A 26,524-nucleotide genomic window follows, 5' to 3' on the forward strand; every position below is an offset into this window, starting at 1 on the left:
TAGGATGTTAAGTGTTGGGAGTATAAAAGCAAATAAGTCATTGCTTCTGCCCTTGGGTGTTTTATATTTTTGACTCATATCTTTTGATTATATTATTTGTTCACTGGAAGAACATGAACTGAGTGTCCATTAGTAAGCTGTACCAGCTTCTATGTGGTGCAATGACTCTATTGTCAGAAATAAAATCTGGGGCATGCCATCAACATGGAACCTGAATACTGAGTTGGGATATAATGGGATGGAATATTTGCATTTGGATGTTTTGACCCTGTGAAGAGGAAGAGAGAAAAGGGGGGAAGATAGGAAAGGGGGTAGTTAGCCATCAAGGAAGGAGAAGTTTCTCTATGTTGTGAGTCTGTTTCTGTTTTGTAAATATGTTCATTTTAGAGAATGAACTTGTGGTTACCAGGAGGGCGACAGAGGGAGGGAGTTATAGTTAGTGAGTTTGGGACTGACATGTACTCACTGCTATATTTAAAATGGATAACCAACAAGGACCTACTACATAGCACAAGGAATCCTGCTTAATGCTATGTAACAACCTAATTGGGAAAAGAATTTGAAGAAGAATAGATACATGTATATGTATAACTGAATATATTTGTTGTACAATCAAAACTAACACAACATTGTTAATCAGCTATGCTCCAATATAAAATAAAAAGTTAAAAAAGAAAAGAGAGGCTTCTGAAATTGAAGGAATGATTGCCTTTATGGTTTCCATTCTGAAGAAAAGTAGGCCATGTCCCAGTGAGACAGTTTTTGTCAATTTCTGGCAGCATCATGGAGAAAAGAAGATCTTCATTTGGACTCAAGATTGGTGAGCAGAAAAGCTGGAGGAGAGTAGAAGTCAAAGCTCTGCCAATGACTTTCCCTGCTAGAAATCCGGCATTTAGTGGGCACGGATCTAAGGAGGAAATAAGCATGGGGACGTCCTTCTCCTCTGCCTGGAGCATCAGTAGGGTGGGCTCCCCCAGGAGGGAAGCAGGGAGAGTGTGATGTTAAGACTTACAACAACCATCTATACTCATTACCATGTCTAGCGGCAAGAGATGGCAATATCTATGCCATTCTGGCATTGCTTGTGATATTTTTAACAGGCAACATTTTTGTAGAGACACTGTTACTCATGCAAAGCCCTTTGCATAAGTAGGAATTGCTTCTGCCATTTAATAGTTGGAGATGTCACTTTCCTTCATTGTTAAGAATAAATTCTAGGTTCCAATTTTTCATTCTGATTCCTAAAGGGCCTTTCTCGGAAGACGGGACCAAAGCTCTTCTTCAATGAGAGGTCTTCTCCTTGGAGTCTCTGCTGCCCGGTGTGTCATTAGGCAAACTACTTTTTGCAATAGGATGTAGAATATTAGGAGGGAAATATTTCCCTCATTCCCCAAGGAAGGCAGAGAAAATAGAGATAAAAAATTAGAAGCATTTGTCTAATACATCCCAAGAGGCAATTGGAGGGGAGACAAATTTGCTTCAACTCAAATACAGGCAAATTCAGCTTGAGGTCTTCCTGGTGAGGTTAGGTCTTTGTGAGAAAATTTAGCTCAACTTATAAGACTTTCATCACTTGCTGTATGCTTGACCCTTTGCAAGTTAACATGGGTGTCAATCAGGATAGAATAGGTTATGTGCAATAAGAAATAATCCTCAAATCTCAGTGCATTAAAACCAAATGCTTATTCACACTCAAGGTATAGAGGTTGACAGCAGAACCTGGCTCCTCGTAATCATTTAGGAATCCATCTTGGCACAAACTGCCACAGTTATTACCTGTGACTGGAAAAGGAGACATGACGAGTTATAACACTGGATTTAAAAGGGTCTGTCCACAAATGACACACATCACTTCTCCCATTGCCTGGAGAAAGGAAGCAACCTGTAACTTCCAGGAGGTAGGGAAGTGAAATCCCATCATGTGCTTGGAAGGAGAACCAGAACTATTCAGTGAAAACTCTAAAGATCATCGCAAAAGGTGAAACTGATGATGTACCCAAGCCTCTTCCAATATAAAAAACAGATTAGCCAGAGGATAAAGAAAGGGGAGGTACGCTTTGCTCCAGTTCACTTGCAAGAGAAGAAAACTGAAGTTAGAGAGGGAGGAATGTGTGTAAAAAGTTGATGACTTGATTTTATTTTTCATTAACTTTAGGAGAGCACTAACCAAATCCTCAATTTATTAACCTATTCCTCATTTAGCTGTCATGTATCATAACAGTTACAGTGTAGGTAAGAACTATCCTGGAGGATTTATATGTATCTGTGTTGTGTGTGTTAGTTGCTTAGTCATACCCAACACTTTGCGATCCCATGAACTGTATGTAGCCTGATAGGCTCCTCTGTCCATGGAATTCTTCAGGCAAGAATACTGAAGTGGGCTGCCATTCCCTTTTCCAGGGCATCTTCCCAATCCAGGGACTGAACCTGGGTCTCCTGCATTGCAGGTGCATTCTTTATCATTTGAGCCACCAGGGAAGTCCTCTTATTTCATTTAAAATCTTTATGCACAGTGTACTATTTCTATTTGTATATCTTAATGTCATTATAGACTAATGGATTCCTTTTTCATTCAGTTATTCATTTTTTGATGAGCCAATTATCTCAGATTACATCACATAATTCAGACTATGTATTTTTTTTCAGTCAGCTTCATTGAGATATAACTTATATACAATAACATGTAACTATTTTAAGTAATCCTAAGCTCAGTTAAGCAAATAATATCATGGTATTAGAATTTAATAACATGGAAGAGATTTTAATCCTTATTTTCAAGCATGTCTAGAAACTTCAGCTATAGTATATGCAAAATATTGCAACAGGTTTCAAGTATCTAGTCAGAAAATTTTTTCAAGGATAGGAGAAAACTTGAAATGTTCAGATTCTTTGGTTCTAGCAAAACAAATTTCTCATGATACAATTCTAAGCAGTCTTCTCTAGTTAATCATTTTCTGTCTCATCTTCTGTCTGGTTTTACCCTATGATCCAACTCCTCTGTACACTTTCATACCTCTGTGTCTTTGGACATACTATTCCTTCTACTGTGATGCTCAATTTGCTTGTCTTCCTGGAGAAGTCCAACTTTTTCCTTAAAACTTGGTTCAGCCATCACTTTAGGAAGTTTTCACTGAACACTTTTTTTTCTCACATGTTGCCTTCACATATTTCTACCAGGGCAATAACTATGCTCTGCCAAAATTCTTAGTCTCTGAACTCTTACCAGGAAAGGTTGTATTTTTAATCTATAAGTATATTACACATGTTCAGATTTTTAATGTTTCTTGAATGAATAAGTTGAATGAATGCTTATGCTGATGTTATTATAGTACATTATCCCTTTGTTTGGAGGGGGATCTCCATAAGTACAAGCTTTCAATTCTAAAAATTCTTCAATCAAAAAGAACACTTAGCCAACAGACTAAAGCAGATAAGTTCAAGGTGTCTATACAAATGTAAATGCTCAGTCAGGCAATAGCATATGGATTCTCCAGTCAGAAGAATGTCTTAGAAACCTAGTCCTAAAAGGAAATGTGTTATCTTTGTTTAACTTCCTAATATTTTGAGCCTTAGTCATTTCTGTTAAAATGGAGATGATAAGGCAGATATTTTTGTGAGGAAGAAAAGTAACGTATATTGGAGAAGGAAATGGCAACCCACTCCAGTATTCTCGCCTGGAGGGACAAAGGAGCCTGGTGGGCTACTGTTCCTGGGGTCACAAAGAGCCAGACAAGACTGAGTGACTAAGCATGAAGTAACATATGTGAATATCTCAGGTCTCATGGGAGGTTCCTTTGCACTTTTAGCTTTCTTATTTGTATTTCCTATTATCTTGCATCAGTTCTACCCAAAGAAGCTGGCAACTCTTTCCCTCTGTGTGAACATTGTATGAAATGCATTAAAGAATGGCTTTTTATGCTTAGTTACACTAATAACCACCACACAAGTGGGTAGAACATATGCATATAGAGGATGTGTGCATTTTCCCATTTGGTTGGGCAAAAGGCATATCTCCCTTTCCTTTCCAGCTTTATAGAATGGATGATGGATTCAGCACTGATAGGGCTTCATTTCTTCCCCCAAGCCTGACAAGGAATATGCTTGCCTTCATTGCTTTCAAAAATAATTAGGTGTTGAAAGCTCTGACTAGGAGAATTAGAAATATGAATAACAACTTGACAGATCAAATCAAATACATTCTTATTTGATTACATTACTAAGTCAATTATTATTTCTTGTCATATTAATTATGGCAAGAGTTATAAAATGTTGTCTTCCAATAATTCCCTAACCAAATCATAATGGCCATAGCTTTGTAGTGAGTTTGTGTAACATCAAGGGTACCTATTTGTCCAACAGTGGAGGAAGAACTGGAAGGAGGGAAGGATTTTTATATTAATTTACTAAATATTTATTTTAAGCACCCACTCTGTATTAGGCACTGGACTGACTATAGCTATCGGGGATACAAAAATAAAAAGATTCAGCCCATGTTACTCTGAGGGTGAAACAGCCTACAAACAGATAAATCCATTCTGAGATGTAGAAGAAAAATAAAAGTCTCAGTAAGGGGGTGAAAGAGGTTTAATTATGATGATACATTTAGAGAAGTCTTCACAAAGGATTTCCTGTTTTGATCTCCTATTATCTTGCATCAACTCTATCCAGAAACTGGCTAGAAGATATTTTACTGAACAAGATTATTGCTAGTAGAACAAATGACCCGGAAACATATTGAAAAGGTGCACCAAGGCCTAGAGAACAATTGTATTTTCACTCTGCCCCCAACAATACATGTGTCCAAAGGTTTAAAGTGAGACCAAGGGGTACTTAATGTTAAGATATGAAGTGTTACTTTGGGACATGATATGTACTTAGATGTATACTTTAACTTGAGAGTTCCTCCCATGAGCCAAGTACCAGGCTGAGCACATCCTATTACCTGAGATCACTTAACCCTCCTATATGCCTCTTGAAGCAAACAGTATTCTCAAGGATTTATGGATAGGAAAACGAGAATTAGAAGGGCTGACTAGAAGGGCACAGTCACACAGTTAGTATGTGGCTGCACTAAGATTCAGACTTAGTTATCATTGATTTAAAAGAGTGTTCCAATGTGATTATGAAGCAATGTAAAATATACATTGTATTTTTCCCCAAGATGGGTCAGAGCAAGTAAGAGAATTGCTCTAGATAGTAACACAACCTAGTGTCAGAGCTGGAATTTGGATTTCAAATACATAGCTACCTCCAAATAACTTTTCTCTCTTTTAAAATAATAAATTAAACCACAATATGTATTCCTGGACACCTTGGAATGCAGATATAGAAAGTGATGCAGAACACACCCAAAGAAAACCAACTTTCTCTATCTAAAAGTTTTATAAGAACTTAGTTTGTCAAATCTAAACACTAACTTTACATTTTTGCTTAATGAATAAAAGCAGGAGAAAGAGAAAGGGAATCAAGGAAGGATTCTGCTAAAAATAATAATAATTATATTTACAATAACAGTTGCTAGGCATCTGGCATATATTGTAAGCATTATGAGGATTTACATGCATCACTGTGTTTAAGCTTTATAGTAACTCTAAGAAGTAGGTTCCATTATGATTTTCATTCTATGAAAGTAGAAACTGAGGAGAGAATAGTTGAATCTCTGCCCTGGGTCTCAAAACTAAAAAGTGGCCTAGTCATCAATCTGATTCTCATGTTCATGCTTTACAAATGGTTTCTCATTTAACAGTAGATATATTCACATCAATTCTTTTCATTGCCATTTTCCATTGGAGGAAACTGAGGCTCAGAGAAGGGTGAATGAAGTTCTCAAGGAGTCCCCAACGGCATGTGATATAAAGATAGAATTTTAAACTTATGACTCTGTGTTTGCTTTGGGCACTAGCAACATGCCAGACCACAAGTACATAGAAAAGTACACTTGGATATCAACAAGATCTTCATGAGATCCATATGGTGTGGTGGAGACAGGAAGGGTGGCTATTTTTGATTCTATTAGTCACACATCAAGTGAATCTTTTTGTCAGCTTCCTATTGTCCCCAGCTCCTTACAATTATGGATCAATGATTTCAATCATGGAGTAAGCCCCTCTGTTATCTGTATTATCCTTAACCAAAACTGACTATGTTATAGCAGGCTCACTCTCATCAGCAGGTTAGAACTAGAATTTATCTTACTCATTTTAAGAGGTGGCTGTAGTAAAAACTGTGCATATAAGAACCTATAAAGTAGGACCTCTACAGCTAACTGTATGAGTTCAAATCTTGGTTTAACTAGTTTCTATCTATGTGACCTTTGGCAAACGATTGATCTTTTCTGGGATTTACTCTTTTCTGGTCCCATTATATTTAAGGGGATATTTCTACCTCCAGCCAAGGCCTCAGACCCTGATATGACTTCCAGGCCACTCAAAGAATTGTCACACACTGCCTAATCCTTTCTAACACCCTCCCAACATTGCTTTCTATTGCCTATGACACGAGCTAGGACAGTGTCACAAAAATTTTCCCATCTGAGATCATGGTGGGACCATTCTTGTGACTTTAGGATTCTGCTCAGATTCTTGATTTCCATGGATATCACAATGAGAGAAGACAAAGTTAACTGACCATATGACACCGACTCTTATTGAATCAACTCAAAGATGACTCCTGCCCTGTGTAGGACTATCACAGTACATTACTTGCTAGTGAATGTGTATGACTTACCTATCATTTCAAGTACATTGATAACTATCCAAAGACAGTCCAGAGAAAGTTTTATAGTATTCTACCCTTGAACTTCTCTTAATCAGTATTTTGGATGAAACATTTCTATCTCTTGGTAAGATTATAAAACAAATGAAACTAAGATTCTAGATGTTTGAAGGTAAATTAACATACTGGATAAAGATGGAATCTGTATGGGAACTAAGATACCTCTCCATTTTAAGATCTCATCTTCTGTGATTCTTAGTGGGGTTTTCTGGGAACAAGTTAATTCATTCATAAAACAGAATTGTAAAACCTTTGTTTGAACTTAGGAGATCAGTAAAAACAACATCTCGGAATTTCATCCAGTTCTAGGATGTACTATTAGGGGACTGAGAGTTTTAGCTTTGTGGTTTTTAATGACTGTTGTTGGCCCAACCTACTCTGGACTCTAAGATTATGCAGCTAATGCTCACTCACTTTTTAGTATTTACATAATTGGTCCCTAACAGAGTTAATTTTGTTCTAATTTGCCAGATTTTATACACTAATTATGTATTTTGCCAAGAGTTGAAGATTTTTCCAATAATCTGTACTCAAGAGGGAGGCAGACCTTCTTATATGTAGTGGCTGAAACAATTTGGCCCAAATGGTTGATGCCACAGGCAAAATATCCAAAGATTGTTCACTTGAAAATTATGACTCTTTTTCGGGGTTTTACATTGCATTATTTGTTTTATGGACTATTCAGTATGCAGTGCACCAACACTAATTACAGTACTAATAAGTCAGTGTGTTACCAAGATGTTTTGCTGTTATAATTACAGCCACATGTTGTTGTCCTTCTCAAACAGTCCAGGCTTAATTGCATCATTTTTCAGGAGAATTTATGTGGTGCAGCTTAATTCAAAATTAGTACATGAATAAATGAAGTGCAAACTATTTTCTGCACTGACTCACATGCAAAATAAATGTTCTAGAGAGAGTAGCCAAACTTTCACGTTCCCAGTTGCTGGTGTTACTTCTGTGATAAACCTCCAGCGGCAATTTACAGAATGGTAGGGTCATGAAATGGCAGAAGAATCTGGGTGAATATAAGAAAGAACATTGTGCAAAGTACTAGGAGCATGGGTTCCTGTCCCTCCTATTCATTCTTCATATGTCTCTTGGGGTTATTTTTCTTTCCTCAGACCTCAATTTCCTCATTTGAAAATTTAACAAATTGCTCAAATGAGCTCTGGTTCTCTCTAGCTATCTCCTCTAACAATGTTTTACTTCTCTGAGTGTAGTTCTGTGAACATAATATTAAAAGTCTGCCTGCCCTTTAAAGAATGACTATTTGTTCCAATGCTAGAAATGGGAACAATGATGCCTAAGGTGGAAATAACCTAGATTATTTGAATTCTACATTCTATAAGTCACGCCTTCCCAACATTAGCCTATATAACTTTTCCCCCTATGCTCTCATTATTTTGTTTTTTTCCTTCTATCTCTTCCTTTTTCCATCTCTTCCTGTTCATGACCTGGTGTTCATGGATATGTACATAGTGCTCTCCTGGTCTTTGGAAGTTAGCTCCTACTACTGATAGTTTTCTATATTTGTGTGGAAGAAAGGTCATCTTGTGCCCCTGACTCTGCCCACTCAGATTGTTCTTTAGTTCATGATATCAAGTTCTAATACTTTAAATTCTGCTGGCTTTCAGATGGTATAAAACTTGACTCAGAAGGTAAACTTTTCTGCTTTCTTGCATAGAACACTTGGGCAGAGCAACAAGCAGTGGTTGGAGGAGGGAAACAATATCAGTCCTTGCCCAGAGCTCCTGTTAATCACTCGTGTTTTATTTCTGCAAAGAAACTGAGTTTAAGAGAGATTTTTTTTTCTTTCTCATAAGACTGAGTAGAAAGACTGGAAGGATAAGAAAATAGAGATAATTATCAAGGACACTTGCTGTTGAGGGCCTCAAATTGCATCCTATTTCTGTCCCATTGGTTAAATCTCTGAAACTTGGTTTACTTATCTGTAAATTGGAGGTAACTCTACTCATATGATTAAATAAAAAATATATAAATCATGAGTCCCACAAAACTCCTAAAATGTAATGATTTCCTATGTCTTTAAAGGCAACCCAATAAATATAAGCAGCTGGTGATAAGAGTATTCTAAGTGTTAGTTGTTCAGCTGTGTCCAACTCTTTGCAACCCCATCAACTATACAGCCCATGGAATTCTCTAGGCCAGAATACTGGAGTGGGTAGCCTTTCCCTTCTCCAGGGGATCTTCCCAACCCAGGGATCAAACCCAGGTCTCCCATATTGCAGGCAGATTCTTTACCAGCTGAGCCACAAGGGAAGCCCAAGAATAAAGCATTCTAGGTGGTGATAAACTGGTCAACAGAAATATAGTGGTAGAAAAACAAGGTGTGCTTGGGGGTCCCCAAGGTGAAACTGAAATTTCAAGAAAGAGAGAGGTAAAACACATAAAATGATAGGTGGGAGCCAGATTTCAGAGAGCTCTGGATAGCAAACTGTAGAACTGAACTTTATGTTGGTTTTAGGAGGGAGGATTAAATGATGGAATCTTGAATTCACAGTGAGGAATTCATACGATCTCCACCAGCCCATGGGCTGGTTGGAAAAAAATCACACCTTCCTCAAGATACTTTTTCCATCAGTTAGGAGTTTATGGTAAATATACAATTCTAAGGTGTTTAAAATGTGAGCTGTGCCCTCCTGAGAGAGGACGTCTTGTTCCATACACCTGAACAGTTGAAGGAGACACTGAGCGCCTTGCCCTGTGGAATTCTTTAAGACACAGTGGTGATGTGGAGCAAGAAGTGATGGATTCATTCATTGCTTTCTTTCAAAAATACATTCCACGGGCCTCTTAGTGCCTTTCAGGATGCTAGACATTGAAGGTCCAGCAATAAAAATATACAGTCCCTGATCTCAATTAAAGAGAGGCTAGATTAAGATAGGATAAATTATCTTGACTGGTCACAAGTTTGCCCCAAAATCTCAAGAAGGATGACATGCATGGTGAGAAGCTGACTTGGTTGATTTAAAGCAGTGGCTTTCAATCAAGAGTGATTTTTTTCCCCCCATGGGGATATTTGGCAGTGTCTGGAAACAATTTTGGTTGTCACTACAGGGTGGTAGTGGTGGTGGGGGTGTATTATTGGCATCTAGTGGATAAAAGCTAGGGATATTGTTAAACATCTCACAAGGCACAGGGCAACCCTCTCCTACCCCTCCACAATTATTCAGCCTAAAATGTCAATAGTTCTAAGTTTGAGGAAAATCTTAGTCTAAATAAAGGTTATACATTATGCTACCATAAGAGTTCATATTTGAGATAATAGAGCACGAGATAAAGTTGCAGCAACGGCACTAGGTAGGAAATGAACACAGGAAATGATATAATAAAGAATAAGGAGAAAATTACTTAATTGATTGGAAATGGAAGTGAAGCAAGGGAGAAGAGTCAAGGATGGATCTGAGAATTATAGGCTAATTACAAGAAGGGTAGTGATATCCTTGTTTGGTATATATTGGTTACAGGGAAGGAAGAATGATGGATTTGATTTTTTGATATGTTGAGTTGATAGGGCAGTCAGATGGACATGTCTAAGAAGAGTCAGTGTGAGGGTGGGGACAGTTTAGGACACTGGAAACCTCAGGGCATGGGAGGCATAGGAAGCATACTCGAAGATGTGAGAGTGAAGTGGATCTTCAGACAGCCTCTCTGCATGTGACACATTCAATGAGAAGAAATGCCCCATAGGCTGTGGTTTTGGTGGCTAAAGAACTTGGACATTTCCCATCCCCCTCCCTCTGCCCTCAAAGAACGACAACATTTTAAACCTTTCTATACCCACATTTATTTCCTTCCAGGCTAAATTCCTTTGAAGTTAATGGGTACACTGGATGGCGAGATGTGGGGAAGGAGTGGAATCTGTCCCACACTTCTTCAATTTCCATCAAATTACATGGGTATTGAAAGATAAAAGGGAAAGGTCTGGGGGCAAAACACATTTTAGGTTTCACTGAACCACATTTTGGGTTTCCTAATCCAGGGTTTGGGCATTGCATTCATTCAGTCAGACTGTGAAGCAAACCATTTCAGGACTGGAATCAGTCATGTGGAATCTGGGACCCGCAAGACCAAAGTTGGGGGTTGTGAGTCCCCCTTCATCATGGAGGAATGTGACAGTTTCATTTTATGAGTGTTTCCATTTTTATGAGATTAGAAATTTACTATTGATGAGATAGGAAGAGAATTAAACCTGTCTGCCTGGTCTTGTTTTCTTCCCTCCCTCCTTTCTTGCTTTTCTTTTCCTTCTTCTTCTTTTTTTTTTTTTTAATGTTTTGATTGTGCTGTGTCTTTTTTGCTGTGTGTGGGCTGATTCTCTAGTTGCAGTGAGCTGGGGCTTCTTTTCCTTATGGTGCATGGGCTTCTCATTGTGGTGGCATCTCTTGTTGAGGAGCACAGACTCCAGGGCATGTGGTCTCAGTACTTGGGGTACACAGGCTTAGTTGCTCCATGGCATGTGGAATATTCCCTGACAAGAGAGCAAACCCATGTTCCCCGCTTTGGCAGGTGGATTCCTATCCAATGTACCACCCTCTCTTTTCCTTCTTTTAACAAATGTTTATTAAATAGTGATGACATCACATTGTTTTAGGCGCAAAGAAGAAAGATGGTAGTAGTCAAAGCAATTTTGCATTTTATTGTTATCTGTTCCTCACAACTACTCTCCATGAGGCCATCTGGGTATTATTAGCTTCTCTTTCAGACAGGAAATTTGGACTCAGAATAGTTGTATCTTGCTTAAAACTATATAGCCAGTTAGTTATATATCGAGACTAGTAAGCCAAGCCTGCTGATTTACTCATCTGAATGAGAATAGCAAAGGGAACTTTACAAAATGATCAATATGCTTTGGGAAAACTTACTGCAAAGCCTAAGCATGTATTGAGGCAGAGATGGCAGGCAAATAAGTCTTGTAACTGGATTGACTAGCTTTGTGAGATTTCTCTGAGTTTGGTTTTCTCACGTGTAAAATAGGATTGCAAGATGAAATAAGTGGCTTTTGAGCTGTTTTTAGCAGCTAAAACATATTTTCAAATGAAATACTCTTCAGAACCTTTCCATATAAAACAGATTAAAGTGGATCCGCTTTTACTGAAATGGCGGCAAGGACCCTGGAAAAGCCCTACTTGGTTCCTCGCCCTGTGATCCTTGTCTTACCACCAGTGGCCTCTCAGGCACCTGTATATCTCAGGATTCTGCAGAACACAGTGTTAAATCCCCTGGGCCACATCTTTCTGACCCAGTGTTTTGTTTCTAGTTATGATCATCCCTCGTCTAGTATGCTCACTGCTTTCAGATCCACCATTTCATGTTATAGTTGAGGAAACTGAGGCCATGAAGAGTAACGAAACTTTTCCAAGATGATTCACCTAATGGAACAGAGCTCCAACACCTGGGTTTCCTGTACTTCGTGGGGCTGCCTCCAATGGTTATGGAATTTTCTGCCACAGAAAGGAACTCCTGTAAAGTACCTGTTGTGTATGGGACCTAGGGCCTTAGGGAGTAGGTCAGCTTACCATTCCTGCTCTAATGGAAAAGGCTCTCTGTGTCATTATCCATGGTGTAGCATGCCAGGCCAGCTTGTCCCAAAAGCTATTTTAAGAGTTATATATGTCAACAGAAGAAAACAGTTTGGACCCTTTGATCAGCTTGAATGGTATGGTTAGGACAGAGTAGAGAAGGAGGGATGGGGGATTCATTCGCTATTTCATTCCCTCACTTGTTCATTCAACATTATACTATGTATTGATTATTACACTCTAGGTACTGGAAATATGGAAGTAAGCACAACAAATACAGTGCCTGTCTTAAGCTTATGGTCCGGTGGTAGAAATAAAACATGAATCAAATTATTATTTGTCAAAGAACACATCAGTAAGTTACAAGAAGGAAAGATACTGTTTCTATGAGAATATAAAACACCTAAACAAATTTGAGAGATCAGAAAAAGCCTCCCCGAGGAGGTGGGGTTTGAGAAGAGATGTTAAGGAAGAGGGTGAATTAAGGATGGAGATAGAAAGTGGTACAAGGAGAGCAAATAGCAAGTGTATGGAAGGAGCTGAGCATGGCTGGACTGGGCAGAACAAGATGTTGATGGCATGAGATGGGTTTGAGAGACCTCAGGGTCCAAACCATTGGGTGCGTAGCAGATGGTGTGTAGGGCCTGGATTTCATTCTGAATGCAGTGGGAAACCACCAGAAGGTTACATACAATGTTGACAGGATCAGATTAGGGTGTTAAAATTTTTACTCCGATTACTGCTTGAAGAATAGGGCACGCACTTGAAATATTCTAGAGCCTTCCTGCCTGAAAAAAATTATCAAAAGCCTCCAGGCAGAGTTTTGAAAACAGTCAAATAGGATCTAACCTAAGATTTGATAAATGCATAATGAAAGCAAACTTTTTGTGCTTTGGAAGCTAATGTGTACACAGAGCTTGATTTATAGAAAATCTGGATTCATTATCTGTAGGTTATCAGACTAATTATTTCACTTCTCTGTGCCTTAGTTTCTTCATCTGTCAAAAAGAGGTAATGATATCCACTTGGCTAAGGTGTTGTAATATAAAAACAAGGTTTAAAAAAGGCAAGACACCCCACACTGAATATTTTATTCGATACATGTTAGTGATTTATATATAATATAAGTTTTAGGTTGTAAGCTGATGATTTCTTAGTTTATAAATGAATTAAAGGGCTGTCTGACACCCAGATGTTTCCATAAGAAAACTAAACAGATGACTAAAAATTGCTTGTTGACTTGAACAATGACAGTTGATGTTATATATGTTAACAGGTGCTTAATTGCCATTTCCTGCCTGAGGAACACATTCCTAGGAGCAGTCTGCTCCAATGGGCTGTACAGGTGAAGACTTCCTTGAATGCCTCACCTAGAAGTGCCAAGTGTATATTTTGGCAATCTGAGCCCAAAGTGCCCCAACATTTTCAGCAAGATTCAGAGCCAGAGCCTCTTTTGCAAAAACAACTAATTTAGTTTAAAGCTAGAGGCTGTGCTGACCCAGAGGAAAGACTGCCAACACTCATTTGGCAGCTGGAGTATATACTCAGTCAAAGCCAAAAGATATAGCCCCATCCACAAAGACGTGTAACCATTGCATCCTAGTCCTTCCAGGAAGGATGCTCTTGGTAATTTTACAAGGCCAACACAACCATCCGTTGGCTCTGTGACTACTGTTTGCTAACAGCACAGAGATGTCTCTTTCCCCGGAGAAATGCCCTTGAATCCTAGGACATCAGACCCCCTCATCATCTGGAGGAAGACTGTAGAAAATAAATGGTTGACATGGGCCTGCAGAAGGTTGGCCCCTTGCCTGAAGATGGGGCTAACTCTGTGGTAAAATTCGTGCTCCAGAGCTCACTGTAGCATCAGGCTGAAGCTATTTTTCAGCTGAGAAACACATCCTTAGCTTTCCCCCCCATGCTTATCCTTCTTAAGTTCCCTTTTTCTTGAGACTAAGCCCGTGCATAAGAATCTCCCTATCAGACCATTTCTAGGGAAACCAATCATGTTTAAAGCATTGAATTGTTTCCCGGGAGCCTGTCAAGGAGTCACAGTTAAAAACAAGACCTGCTGAGTCAGATCTGAGTCTAGATCCAAATTCTATCACTGACTGACTGATCTTGAGAACGTTTCCTTTCCTCTCTAAGAATCTATTTGCCTGTGGGAAAAAATAAGACGAGTGGCTCTACCTCAAAGAACTCTTGTAAGAGTAACAGTTTGAAGAGTGCTTGACATTTCAAATTCTTTATCAGATTGTCTTTTACACAATACAACTGTTCATTAAATATTTGTTCATTTATTTGATAAACCCTTGCTTATCATTTGCCTTACACCATGAACTGTGTTTGGACTGGAAATAAAGACCAGGTCTGGGCAGTTTCCACAACAAGTTATGAGAGTGTGAGGTGACGATGAGCAAGGGTGAATAACTGTGTTTGGAGGGGGACGTGAGAATGACAGCTAAGAGGAAATCAGGCAAATGTTCTTGTTTCTGGCGTGTTCATATACTTTCTGAACAAAACTTACTCGCAACCTGGGTTAGAAGATGACTGGTTAGCATCCCTAAGGTAGTGAGCTACTCCAGAGAGAGTTAGAGGTTTATCACAACTGGATCTAGGTATTTATTTCAAAGGAGGACAGAATCAGAAGCCATTTGGTTACATTCTAAAGGGTTATAATAACTTTTAGACCTTTTTCAGAGAGTTATTTGTTTATACTAATAAAGAAAGTTTTCTCTCCCTCTCTCAAAAAGGAAATGGAGCAGCTGGGCAGCATTTCCTATGTGAGTTCCCATGTTCGTAATTTGGGGTTTTTTCTTTCTCTCTGCTTTGCTGTGACCTTTGCTGTCATCACGTTACCCTAAGAGGCAGAATGGGCATAAATAAACAAGATAGTTATTGCTGTAAATAATAATAAGCCTAGTTGGGAAGCAGGAGTAGGAGTATTAGGAAATGGCAACCCACTCCAGTATTCTTGCCTAGGAAATCCCATGGACAGAAGGGCCTGGTGGGCTACAGTCCACAGGGTCTCAATGAATCAGACATGACTGAGCACATGAGCACAATATTTGATACATGAATCTAATGCTTGCTTTCAGAATAAAACAAATATGCATACTTAAAATTTATCAGTAGTATAAGATATTATACTAAAATCACAAGTGGATCATCGATATAAGTCATAAAGAATGAACAGGTGAAAGTGAAGGAAGATATTCCAGGCAAGGAACCAAATGGGCTCAAAGATGGATACATGAAAATAATATGTAAGCATTTCAACTGCTTATTATTTAGGATCTGTGTTTATCCCCCGTTATACATGACCCATCTCTTTTTTTCTTTTTTAAAGTAATAGTGTTTGGCTATTGTTGGTGATGTCTCAGTTGTATCCTGTTTCAGAGAGAAAAATATTAAGCAAATATCAACATTATGTCTTGAGGTTATACGTTACAGAGGGCAGAATATTTTTTCTTAAGTTTCAAAAGCAACGTGAATTGAAATAGAGAAGCTTTGCTTGATCAGGGGTTAGTAAAAGCTAGCAAGGTGGTGGTAACCTGTGCACATGTGTGGACTGGAGCGAGTTGGTCTACATGGCTTCAACAGAGGGAGATTACCATCTGTAGAAACAAAGAAAGTGATTTAGAGGAGGAAAATTAGGGAGCATGCAGAACACAAGGACTGAAGAAACTCCATTTCTGGTGTCATTTTTCTCCATTCCAGTCCTAATTGTAGGTGCCCAGGGCTGGGGCTTTCTCAGGGAATGTTTTTGTGGTTAAGAGGCTTGAGATTATTTAATAACATATTTGGAAAGCTTTCTAAAGTTGATTTTAAATGAAAAACATTAACTTAGTGACATACGAAGGCAAACTTTACTCTTCAAGTAATATCATTTTTCAGTTCAGTTCAGTCACTCAGTCGTGTCTGACTCTTTGCGACCCCATGAATCGCAGCACGCCAGGCTTCCCTGTCCATCACCAACTCCCGGAGTTTACTCAAACTCATATCCATCGAGTCGGTGATGCCATCCAGCCATCTCATCCTCTGTCGTCCCCTTCTCCTCCTGCCCCCAATCCCTCCCAATATCATTTTTGGAAGTATGCAAAGCACATACAAAGTTATAATGTTAGCAGGCACAGTGAGAGATGCCAGAACAAAGTCTGTTACCTGAATAATAATAATACCTTTCAACTAAGTAGCACTTGCAGCATGAAAATATTGCCACAAACAGTCTCATTGGTTTCTCCCACAGTCTTTTGAGGAAGGAAACCTGAAATTATGAGAAAAAAAGGAGTTTTGGAATGAGACAGACATGGGTTCAAATCTATGTTCTTCTCCTGCTATGTTGACCTCAGCAAATTTCCTAACATCTCTGAGGCTCAATTATTCATAAAGATAGGAAAACAAATACCTTGTAGTCAGTTGGAAGATTGGACCATAAATGCAGATATCATCTAACATAAAATAGATTATTAACAACATGACTTTTTGTTAGGTGCAGGTAGATTATAATAGCCTTTCTAATTTTTTTTTTAGAGAGAAAATTAACACTTAAAAGTAATAAATGATAATACCAAAGTCTTCAAGCAGAAAACAAATGACTTTAAAACCAATCTATTATATCTTCAAGAAAATTCCTACCCATGACATTGTGCTGCTAAACAAAAATACTCTAGAGATTCCTAGAGATAAACTTGCATCACAGAGGGAGATTTTTACTCAATCCCAAGAAATGTTTTAAGATATGTCTTCTTCAAGCTTCAATGGGAGCACCTAGACAGGTGTAACTCCAAACATACTGAAATGATTGTTAGAAAATAGACCCATAGTATCTCACAGTTGGAGTGAACTTTAAAGGATGCTGGATATAATTATTTAGTGAATGCCTACATCCTCTGTTAGACATTACTGATGACAGAGTTAAAAAGACTTCTCATTTGTGTAGCATTTTAGAATACCTACTGCTCTTTCACTAACACTAGATTGAATCTCACCACAACCCTTTGAAATAGATTGGATTCTTATCAAATCTTTTGATCTTTTGTAACCTCTTTTTAAAAAATTATTGGAGTTGATTTACAGTGTTATGTTTCAGGTGGACAGCAATGTGAACCTGTTATACATATGCGTATATCCACTCTTTCTTAGATTCTTTCCCATATAAGCCATTCCAGAATGTTGAGTAGACTTCCCTGTTTCTGTCATGCAGTAGGCTTCCCTGATGGCTCGGATGGTGAAGAATCTGCCTGCAATGCAGGAGACATAGATTTGATCCCTGAGTTGGGAAGATCCCCTTGAGAAGGGAATGGCTGCCCATTCCAGTATTCTTGCCTAGAGAATTCCATGGACACAGTAGGTTCAGATTAGTTATTTATTTTATATGTAGTAGTGTATATATCAATGTCCTCTTTTTAAAAGAATATGCAAGGTAGAGAAGATAAAGCTTCTGCTGATTTTGCACAATTGGTTGAGGTCATTTCAGGCCATTTTGGGGTAAATCCTTTTGAGGCCTGATTTAACTCTGTTTTATCGAAGCTTAGGGTTCTAAATGAGAGCTGGGTACTGTGCTGGGGCTGAGAATTAATGCTAAGAAAAACAAGCATAGTCCTTGCCATCATGGAATTCACAGTCCAGGGGACAAGACAGATAAGCAAATACAATACCATGAGGTGATCATGGTTGAACGAACCCAGCACATACCCTGTGGAATAGAAGGGCAGGAAAGTCTTCACTACTGAAATTTTGGCTCCGAGTCCATGTTTTGTTTCTTACACTATGCAGCCTCTTCTGGATGGTAATTAATTTACCAAAGTATCCAGGACTGACCCACCTGTGAACCTCATTGACTTGATTTCCCCTTCTTCCTGAGAGTCTGTATGAAAGAAAAAATGAAAGAAAGTGAACTGTAGCTTATCAGGCCTCTGTCCATGGGATTTTCCAAGCAAGAGTAGTGGCGTGGGTTGCCATTCCCTTCTCCGGAGAGTCTGTATAATGAAAGCTAAATGGATGACAGAGGTAGGCATGGCCAAGGCTAATTTTGCCCCAGTTCAAGTCATTCTAAAGACTTGTACTAAAGACAAGGATACTGAAGCTATTTATAGATCTCTAGGAAAAATGACTTCCATGTAACTCAAATTTCTTAAAATGACCACTTTAGAGAAACTCAGCTTCATTCCCGGTATAGGTAAAGGGTCTTTTCCAGTGAGTTGGTTGGTAGCATCAGGTGGCCAAAGTATTGGAGCTTCAGCATCAGTTCTTCCAATGAATATTCAGGTTCCTTTAGGATTGATTGGTTTGATCTCCTTGTTGTCCAAGGGACTCTCAAGACTCTTCTCCAGCATGACAGTTTGAAGACATAAATTCTTCAGCGTGCGGCCTTTTTTATTGTCCAACTCTCACATTCATACATAACTACTGGAAAAACTACAGCTTTGAATATACAGACCTTTGTAGGCAAAGTAATGTCTGCTTTTTAATAAGCTGTTTAGGTTTGTCATTGCTTTTCTTCCAAGGAGTCTTTTAATTTAATGGCTGTAGTCACTGTCCACAGTAATTTTGGAGCCCAAGAAAATAAAGTTTGCCGCTGTTACCATTGTTTCCCCACCTATTTGCATGAAATGATGGGGCTGGATGTCATGATCTTCATTTTTTGAATGTTGAGTTTTAAGTCAGGTTTTTCACTCTCCTTTCACTTTCATCAAGAGGCTTTTTAAATTCTCTTCATTTTCTTCCATAAGTGTGGTGTCATCTGCATATCTGAAGTTATTGATATTTCTCTCCACAATCTTGATTCTAGCTTGTGCTTCATCCAGCCTGGCATTTCACATGATGTTCTCTGCATATAAATTAAATAAGCAGGGTGACAATATACAGTTTTGACATGCTCCTTTCCCAATTTGGAACCAGTCCATTGTTCCATGTTCAGTTCTAACTGTTGCTTCTTGACCTGCATACAGGTTTTGCAGGAAGGAGGGAAAGTACTTTGGTATTCCCATTTCTTCAAGAATTTTCCACAGTTTTTTGTGATCCACACAGTCAAAGGCTTTTGCATAGACAATAAAGTAGAAATAGATGTTTTTCTGGAATTTTCTTGCCTTTTCAATGATCCAGTGGATGTTGGCAATTTTGTTTCTGGTTCTGCTGCCTTTTGCAAATCCAGCTTGTACATATGGAAGTTCTCAGTTCATGTTGGCTTCATGTTCACTATTGAAGCATAGCTTGGAGAATTTTTATTTCAAGCATGTGAAATGAGTGCAATTGTGGGGTAGTTTGAACATTCTTTGGCATTGCCCTTCTTTGGGATTGGAATGAAAACTGACCTTTTCCAGTCCTGTGTCCACTGCTGAATTTTCTAAATTTGCTGGCATATTTATTGCAGCACTTTCACAGCATCATCCTTTAGGATTTAAAACTTGGAATTCCATCACCTCCACTAATTTTGTTCATAGTGATGCTTCCTAAGGCCCACTTGACTTCACACTCCAGGATACCTGGCTCTATCTAGGTGACTGATCACACTATCATGGTTATCCAGGTCATTAAGATCTTTTTTTATGGTTCTTCTGTATATTCTTGCCACCTCTTTTTAATATCTTCTGCTTTTGTTAGACATACTGTTTCTGTCCTTCATTGTGCCTATCTTTGCAAGAAATGTTCCCTTGGTATCTCTAATTTTCTTGAAGAGATCTCTAGTCTTTCCCATTCTATTGTTTTCCTCTATTTCTTCGTATTGTTCACTTAAGAAGGCTTTCTTATCTCTTCTTGCTATTCTCTGGAACTCTGCATTCAGATGGGTATACAGTTCCTTTTTCCCTTTGCCTTTCAGTTCTCTTCTTATCTCAGCTACTCAAAAGGCCTCCTCGGACAACCATTTTGCCTTTTTGAATTTCTTTTTCTTGGGGATGGTTTTGATCACCGCCTCCTATACAATGTCATGAACCTCCATCCATAGTTCTTCTTCAGGCATTCTATCAGATCTAATTCCTTAAATCTATTTGTCACTTTTACTGTATAATCGTAAGGGAATTGATTTAGGTCATACCTGAATGGCCTAGTGGTTTTCCCTGCTTTCTTCAATTTCAGTCTGAATTTCACAATAAGAAGTTCATGATATGAGTCACAGTCAGCTTGTGGTCTCATTTTTGCTGACCGTATAGAGCTTCTCCATCTTCGGCTGCAAAGAATATAATCAACCTGATTTTGGTATTGACAATCTGGCTATACTCATGTGTAGAGTCATCTCTTGTGTTGTTGAAAGAGAGTTTTTGCTGATCAGCACGTTCTCTTGGCAAACCTCTGTTACCTTTTGTCCAGCTTCATTTTGTGCCCCAAGGCCAAACTAGCCTGTTACTCCAGGTATCTCTTGACCTCGTACCTTTGCATTCCAGTCCCCTATGTTGAAAAGGACATCTTTTTTTGGTGTTAGTTCTAGAAGGTCTTCTAGAAACCCTGTTGCTGGGAAATACTGAAGGCAGTAGGAGAGGGGGATGACAGAGGATGAGATGGTTGGATGACATCACTGACTCAATGGACATGAGTTTGAGCAAACTCCGGGAGATTGTGAAGGACAGGGAAGCCCAGCATGCTGCAGTCCATGGGGTCGCAAAGAGTCAGACATGACTGATGACTGAACAACAATAAATAGGTAAAGGAAGGAGTAAGACTCTGAGAGAATTTAGTCTCTATTCTGATGAATCCCAAATTTATGTGAAATTGTACTATGTCAAAGAGATTAGGGAAGTGATTAATTTCATAAAGTTTGGGCCAGAATTATTATTACATCAATTGGAAGTAGAAGCAAACTATAAATCATAGTGTTTCTTGAGTATATTTAAGAACCTGGAAGAGTACTTCATTCTTTTGTAAGTGTGTGGGTGTGTCTATGTATGTATGGTAGGGGAGGAAAGAGAGACAGAGAAAATCAACCAACCTTTTTCCTTCACTGTAGAAAATGTGACTTTTTCCACTGATATACTTTGCCATAGAGGCTTAGAGAAAATGCTTTTCAGGAGCTTTATTCTGAAGGTTATTTTGGAATTTGGGACTTAGATATCAACATCTCAGTCCTACTTCCCCACCCTCATAATTACTGATGGTACCTTTCCAAAGCTAAGGAGCAGAATGTACAGATTTTAGTTCCAGGCCTAAGTTCATTTTGACTTGAAGACTGCTTTAAGAGAAGAAATAAAGGAAAGAGAGAGTAAATGTAGGTAGCTGATTTGAATACATGAAATTGTATGCTGAAATGATTGTCTCTGAGATCATCTCTGGTACTTAATCATCCAACCTGTGGGCTCTTCCTAAAACCTCCATTTCTTACAACCATTCTTCTTACATTTCTGCGTTAGTTTCTCTAGTTCCCCTCCTGTCAAACTGTTTGCTCCTTCTTTGTCTCTTTTGCCAGTTCTTCTTTCTGTTCTTCCTCCTCACATGTAGTCTTTGGCCCCAAGATAATTTCTTCTCTGCTTGTCCCTTAAAAATATTACATGCAAAACGCTTTGAAAGTATAGATAAGAAACTAGAGTCTAGACTCTAACCATCCAAATATTGATTCTATTACTTATCAACTATGAACAGGTGAGGAAGTTACTGATTTCTCAGTCTTCTAATTTCCCCATCTGCAAAGTGGAACATATATGCCCCTTATAGCTTTAATGTGAAGATTATTTTTTATTTATTTATTTATTTATTTTTTTCAGTGGGTTTTGTCATACATTGACATGAATCAGCAATAGATTTACACGTATTCCCCATCCCGATCCCCCCTCCCACCTCCCTCTCCACCCGATTCCTCTGGGTCTTCCCAGTGCACCAGGCCCGAGCACTTGTCTCATGCATCCCACCTGGGCTGGTGATCTGTTTCACCATAGATAATATACATGCTGTTCTTTCGCAACATCCCACCCTCACCTTCTCCCACAGAGTTCAAAAGTCTGTTCTGTACTTCTGTGTCTCTTTTTCTGTTTTGCATAAAGGGTTGTCATTACCATCTTTCTAAATTCCATATATATGTGTTAGTATGCTGTAATGTTCTTTATCTTTCTGGCTTACTTCACTCTGTATAAGGGACTCCAGTTTCATCCATCTCATTAGAACTGGTTCAAATGAATTCTTTTTAATGGCTGAGTAATATTCCATGGTGTATATGTACCACAGCTTCCTTATCCATTCATCTGCTGATGGGCATCTAGGTTGCTTCCATGTCCTGGCTATTATAAACAGTGCTGCGATGAACATTGGGGTGCACGTGTCTCTTTCAGATCTGGTTTCCTCAGTGTGTATGCCCAGAAGTGGTATTGCTGGGTCATATGGCAGTTCTATTTCCAGTTTTTTAAGAAATCTCCACACTGTTCTCCATATAAATGAGATAGTACACACGAGTCATTTAGCAGAGTGAGTACAAATGGAACAAAATAAATATTTACCATCATCATCATTGCCATCAACATCACCATCGATATCATCATCTTCCATTCCCTCTCTGGAATATTGCCCTGACCTACATAACTCTAGTCTTGGCCACCATCCTCTCATTTTTCCATTTGTCAGTGGAAGTCCACTTGAATTTCCACTGACGTCTTCAAATCCACATAATTAATTCCAAACTCATTCCTTCCTTCTGAAATTCTAATTGGATCTAAATTCCCAGGAACCTAGTAATAGTTGAGAACTTGGTTCTCAGAGTATCTGAATATATAGGACTATGATAGGAAATGAGGGAGTGTAGATTTGTCAAGGGAGGAAGGATTTGATAATCACAGGGAATGTGGATGGATAGAAGATACAGTAGTGTGTTGCAAGAGATTTGACTGCTAGCATTTCATTTCTCTATCTGAAGTTCCCCCAGTGCATTTATTATCTGAATTTAGACCACAAGGCCAGGCACAGTACAGACTAACAATCAATTTTCTTACAGGTAATTCTCTCTCTTCCATGGCTTAGTGTGGTTTGCCTCATTTGGAGCCACAATCCTGGGATAGTTGTTGAGATGTTTCTAATTTCTATTTAATGAACTTGGCAAACATTCTTGGCTCCCAGCATTAGGCAGTAAGCTCAGTGCTAGCTCTGACCCATCTAGAACACTAATACCCTAACCCTTTCTTTGTTGATTTATTTTTATCTTTTCTTATTTGCTTTTACTGGCCCAAATGCTTTAAAATGATAAATTTGAATGCTTTTACATATCTATTATTATGTCTGTACATAGTGAAAACTATGAATTCACATTGATAAATTCAATACCAATCCAACAAAAAACTGCCCATTCTATTTTATTACTGTCTATGCTTGGAACTCTCCACACTCCACACAAGGCTGATTCTCTGAAGAAACACCCTCCTCATCATGCTTGGGCTCTGACATCATACCCCAGGCTGTACTCTTGTGTGCAGAGACATCCTCTTCACCACACTCGGATTCCAGCTCCCTAGTCTGTGTCTCCTCCCATGGATATGAAAGGTTGTTGCTGAATCACGCAGAGAAGCCAGGGTTTTTGGCCTTCAGAGGAGAAGAATTCAATCCAGGACCAGAGACGAGGCTGGATTGCTCAGAGCTTTTGTGTAATAAAGTTTTATTAAAGTATAAAGGAGATAGAGAAAGCTTCTGACATAGACATCAGAAGGGGGTAGAAAGAGTACCCCCTTGCTAGTCCTAGCACTGGAATTATACACTCTCAAATTAGTTATTAAAATGAACAAAAGAATGTCTGGAGGTTGTAGAGACCTCACCAGACCTACTCCTATAATTTACACTTTGAGATAACAGAATTAGCCAGAAGGTTTTTTCCAGAGACTGTCCTCAAGCAGGATACATTATTGTTATATAATCCTAAGGAATGTAGAGAGGGAAAAAATTTTGTCCTTTCTTCCTCCTTGAGAATTCCAGACCCCTTTCTCCTTGGGGACCCCTAGACTTCTTATCAACCTGCCTAGGAATTGACTCTCTCAGATATGTCCTTCCTAGCCTACTTTGGCTTGAACACCCTATAGAAGCCTATCTCCACCCCCAGTTGAGATGACTTCCTTATCCTTCTTAGCTTCTGACCCTCTACACAGGTGTTTCCACATGCAGACTCCATCCTCACCTGACTCAAGCTCTGGACCCCTCTGCAGAGTCAGCCTCCTCACATGACACTCTCTTCACCCTCTCAGGATTCAATAGCCATCATCAAATACACCCCTCACTCTGCTTGGGCTCAGATCCCCCTCTCTGGTTACCATGTCAATCTCTTCTTTACCAGTTGAGCATATTTACCTTACCTGTTTGGTTTCCATCCCATAGATACAAGGGCAAACTGTTCAGAAAGGGAAGGAGAGAGAAAGAGGAAGAGAAGGAAGGGAAGCAAACTCAGCCCTGCACATGATTATGGAGTCCTGATCCACCCATGAGCTGTTGAGCTTTAATTCAAACTTATGGCCATGGCTTTGAAACTCCTCCTTGTTACTTACAGTTAGGAAAGTACAATCTTAAGCATGCATTATTAAAAGAATTGTTGTATTTTATCTACCACCTTTTGTGTGTTTTGAATAGAAGCAAAGCTATCCTTGATCAACATGATCTCTTGCATTGAATAGAAGATGATACTATGTGAGCTGAAATCAAAAGAATGGGTGAGGAGTTAAGTAGATGAAGTAGGGAAGGAAGACTGTTACAAGTAAATCTGAGAGTAGAAAGAAGTAAAAATCGGGAACATTATGGTTGAAATAGAGAGGAGAGAGGAGAGTATGGTTCAGGATGAAGCTGGAGAGACAGGAAGGAACAGGCCACACAGAACGTAAAAACAAAGGGAGAAAAGATCTGATGTTTTGAAGACTTCCTACCAGTCACCTTATAAAAGCAATGGGGTATTTCTAGCAACAGTTTTGCCTTGTTCTACCACATAACTAGGCCAGTGAAATCTGGCTAAAGCAGTGGCGAATGCCTAAGGGAAACTCAGGAGGTAATTTTTGTGTGTGCCAGATCCTCAGATTTTTGTCTTCAACTCACACTTACTCCTGGATACTGACTCTGCCTTGCTTCTGGAGCTCAGCAGATTTATGACTTTCCAGTACATTCTCAAATGAACTCCCAGGGCTGATTTGACTGTCTGCCTCAGTGTTGTGTCTGAAATCTCAGACAAAACCTGTTTCCGAAACCCACATTCCCACTTTAACTTTGGGCTCCAACCAAGTCCCATTATGCTTAGATGAAATTTCACTCAACAAATTTCAGCTGGCAAGATGGCCCTATGAAGCAAATGGCATTTTATGTCAAATCAAAAGGGTTTTGTCATCATTAATAAATGCTTTTAGTATCCTATGAGGTTTACCCTCATCAAGATTCTCTATGATGGCATTTATACTGTGTTCATTTGGCTTTTTATGCTAATTGGAACTTCAAGTCATTGATGGTGCCTTTCCAAAAAGCCCTTCTATCTTCTATTTTTTTTTCAGTAAGAAAGTCTTAAAAGAGAACTCTCAGGGAAGTGTGGATCACGAGTGCATTAAATCTCATTTGAGGACAATTTTAATTAATGAACATCTATAAATACTCAGTTATGGCTAAAATGCTTGCAGGCTGTGCCATGGTGCATGAATACAATTAATTACAGAAGTGGATTTTTTAAAGATATGAAACTGGAGAAGAGAGGAATGACCAAATGTATAGCACCATCCATAGGCTGAGGTCTTCAGTGGAAAATTCAGATAAAGCTTTCAGTGTGAGATGAAAACTCTTAAAGTGGCTTGAAAAAATTTCTGAATCATCAGTAGGCTGATCCCTTCTGTGGAGGAGGAAAATGCAATGGAAACAATGCCAACTGTGAAGTCTAAGACAGGTTTTTTTCTGATTCTGGTTGTTGGCTTTTAGTATAAATGGTAAATTACTTTCAGGTAAATTACTTAATTGCTCCAAGTCAAGTAACATATATGTAAAATGTGGATGAACACTCTAAATGATTAAAAAAATGTCGTGAAGTAGGTACCTAGTTTATATCATCAGCATTGTCTCCTCTGTGTAGACCACAACTAAATACTCACTTCATCATAAAGTTTAAACTGACTCTTGGAGCTGTCCTTTGAGAACAGACAAACACTGATTTTGCCTAATTTAATAAAAGGAGACACACCCCTTCAGTTGTCAGTGACTTTCCCAGTTTTAAGAAACTCTTTTTGTCAAAATATGTATATATCAAACATACATTAAGCAATGGAATCTTTACTTCTCCAAACTAT

Source organism: Dama dama, chromosome 20 (assembly GCF_033118175.1).
Source record: "Dama dama isolate Ldn47 chromosome 20, ASM3311817v1, whole genome shotgun sequence".
Taxonomy (NCBI): Eukaryota; Metazoa; Chordata; class Mammalia; order Artiodactyla; family Cervidae; genus Dama; species Dama dama.